This window comes from Euphorbia lathyris, chromosome 1 (assembly GCF_963576675.1).
Source record: "Euphorbia lathyris chromosome 1, ddEupLath1.1, whole genome shotgun sequence".
Classification (NCBI taxonomy): domain Eukaryota; kingdom Viridiplantae; phylum Streptophyta; class Magnoliopsida; order Malpighiales; family Euphorbiaceae; genus Euphorbia; species Euphorbia lathyris.
The window spans coordinates 118,055,246-118,058,779 of NC_088910.1; the positions used below are offsets into that span (position 1 = coordinate 118,055,246).

At 38.3% G+C, this 3,534-nt stretch overlaps 1 non-coding gene across 1 annotated transcript; it reads left to right on the forward strand.

Annotated features, from left to right (window-relative positions):
• The first annotated feature begins 1,564 nt into the window (after nucleotides 1–1,564).
• Nucleotides 1,565–1,671, forward strand: LOC136215879 (small nucleolar RNA R71). The gene has a single exon (XR_010682882.1). It is a non-coding gene; the product is annotated as a small nucleolar RNA R71 (small nucleolar RNA).
• Nucleotides 1,672–3,534: the final 1,863 nt, after the last annotated feature.

The window sequence follows — 3,534 nt, forward strand, 5'->3', positions numbered from 1 at the left end:
CTCCCAACTTGTGGAACCATGGGCGTCCCAACAATACAGCAAAGGTTACCGGGATATCCAGCACCGTGAACTCTGTTTCTTCCTCAAGCGGCCCCACTTTCAGCTTGGCCTTAAAAACTCCTTTGATGTGCCTACGGCTATCATCATAAGCCCTGATCACAGTTTCTGAGGCCGTCAGGTCTCCTCTTTCTACTCCCAACTTCGACAAGAGTTTCATCGGGCAAACATTAATGGTCGATCCATCACACAGCTAGTCTTCTTCCCGTTAATTTCAGCTCGGATGTACAAAGGCTTGTTTGAGCCTTCCCCTCTTCTGGGAGATCCTCGTCAGTAAACGTGATTTCGGTTTTCTTTCGAGCCATAATTGCCCCTATTAACGCTGCTGGCTCAGTATCGGTAGAAATAACCAAATTCTGCAGCTCTTTCATCAGATTTTCACGATGGTACTTGGAATGGCATAAAACTTCCCACACCATGGACTTAGCTTGTGTTTTCTTCAACTGCTCGAGAACTTGGTCATCTGGCTTGGGAGCCGATCCTTCCCCTATCTCAGTTTCAACCATAGGTGCCTTTCCCTCAGCCACTGGACCTGATCTTGTCATGACGGTGATTTTCGGCTCATCATCAGATTCATCCCAAATATTGATAGGAATCCTCTGATTAGCATCTTCCTCGTCTGAGGAACTTTTCCAAATGTCCAAAATCATTAGATCCATAACGTGAGGAACATTCGGATTCAGATAAAAGGGATCCGCCGATCCATACAAATCCCAGCCTATCAAATCATCATAATCCCTGAGGGATACTCTACTCATCCTTCTTACCGCCAGCGGAATTGCACCTCTCTGTATGCACATAAGCTGCACCTTACCACTCATTGTTTCCTGACACTACTCATAACGGTGCCTCCACCTCCTAGCATAATCCACGAATGGTTCCTCGGGGAATTGTCTGATCCTATCCAGATCTTCCAGGGATCCCGTCAATGGAACATACATCTCATATCTCGCCACAAAGGCACTCCTAAGCGGTAGCCAATGACCCATTTCCCCCTCTGTTATTTACACGATATTGATTAGCATTTGCATTATTATTATTATTACTATCTTTCCAATTAAAGTTAGGATGATTTCTCCATCCAGGATTATAAGTATTAGAATAAGGATTAGTAGTTTGGTTTTGTCCTTGGACAAAATTTACCTGTTCTATCTCATTCATACCTTCGTAATCAATGTCTGTCTGGATCGGATCATTAGGATCGCACGGTGCCATAAACCTATCAACTTTGTGCGATAAGGCAGAAAATTGGGCTTGTAACATCGCAACTGGATCAAGATTCATTATACCTTTAACCGATGATGTACCTGAGGATGATGGTTTCGCCATTGGTATATGTCCACGCTCTGCGGGCCACATACTGCTGTTGATTGCCATTTCCTCCAAAAGTTCTCTTGCTTGGACGGACGTCTTCTTAATAAATAACCCTCCAGACATAGCATCTAATGAACCTCTAGTCGTAGGATTTAATCCATTATAGAATGTCTGCATTAAAAGTGCATCTGGCAATTCGTGGTGTGGGCATAAACGTTGAAGTTCTTTAAAACGTTCCCAAGCTTCATAAAGAGTTTCATTATCATTTTGGGTAAAAGATGTCAATTGTTTGATGACTCTTGCGGTTTTTGCTAAGGAAAAATATTTTGATAAAAACGCTTGGGCTAATTGGTCTCAAGTTTCAAATATTGCAGCAGGCATAGAAGTTAACCAAATTTTTGCCTTATCCTTCAAAGTGAAAAGAAAGAGGCGAACTTTGATTGCTTCGGCTGTTACATCAGTAATTTTAAAAGTGTCACAAATTTCTAAGAAATTTGTCAAATGGGCATTAGGATTTTCGTTAGGTAGTCCGTAAAACGTTACGTTGTTTTGCAACATATTAAGCAAAGCATGCTTAATTTCAAATTGATTTGCGTTTATACGGGGTCTAACTACACTATTAGTTACACCGGCCATTCCTGGCCTAGCATAATCCATAAGTGTCGGTGGATCGGCCATATTTTCTGGCCGGACTACTTTGGTTTTTAAGGGTGTTTTGTCTTTGTTTTTGTTGTTTTTGTTGTTTTTCTTAAGTGTTCTTTCAATTTCTGGATCAAGAGGGTCTGGTGGCGTGCCCGAACTTCGCGAACTACGCATGAACTTGAAATTGTTACACGAACCAAACTACCTTCAAAACAAAATTGAAAACAAATATGTTATATAAACTGAAAATAAATAAAATGTAAAAGTTGTATAGAAATAATGTGTAAACCTAGATTCGAAAATAAAATACGAAAAATAAAAAATTTTGTCAAAAATTTTGGCGTATCCCCGGCAACGGCGCCAAAAACTTGTTGAGCGATTTCCGCAAGTGCACGGTTTCGCTTGTAGTAATAAAAATATCGATCCCACAGGGATACGTTTTTTAACGAAAAACTTATTTTTGAATCTATTAATTTCGAACTTGTTAGATTTACTATTAAATGTAAATGAAAAGTGAAATTTGTCTAATTGAATTTAGGAAAAATGATTGTTTGATTGAGTTTGTGGACTTTGAGTATTTGAAAATGCTGGAATAAGATTTTATATTAGAATATATCGATTGTTAGAAAGATCTTCTGATTTAGGGATGAATTTTACAAAACAGGAACATTTAGAACTTTTAGAAAAACAAATGAATGTATTCATTTGCATTAAGCAAAGAAAACAACTTAAACTTTGTATCAATTATGATGATGAAACAAATGACGGAACCTCTAATTAATTGGCTTTGAACGCGACAAAACCCTTTCGGGATAGTTGCCCTTAATCAAATTAAAACTCTTTCGAGATGATAATTTGCCTAAGTGTTCAACAAAGTTTCCTTGTAATGATTTTGAATTTAACTACGTTTTAATGAAAACACCAGCAATCACTTTAGTGGATTGGTTACCATAAGTGCTGCATAACGATTTATCGAATAGAACAGACTTTATTAGATGAAATATAAATTGATACAAGTTTACAGAGAACATGGAGCATCGAGTTCTTCGAGGGCGTTCAAGTGAACGTCTGATCAGTCCTTTCCTTGGGTTTCCTTAGAGGTTGTCAGGCTCAGGGGCGAACACTCTACTCAATCTTCTCGCTGTAACTTCGTAATAGGGATTCGGTCGGCCACTACCAAAATGCAAACTAAAACTGGAACAATGCCTAAACGCTACTGTGTTGTAATTAAACTATAAACAATATGTGTACCTCATCTTGTTTTGTACAGAATTTAATTTCTAACTCTCGAACTATTTTTACTTAGAACTTAGACATTAGTTCTACGCTCTGATTCTATATCTATATTACATAATATTACATTTCTTTCAACACCAACTCTTTATTTATAGATGTTAAAGGGTTGTGATTGAAGTGATGTGTTCTTTGTGAAAAATTGTATCCGTTGGTTAACAGTCGTGTCCGTTGTGAAAGGACTTCTTTATCCACTTGAACGAACGCGTTTCTTGGATTTCAACATGT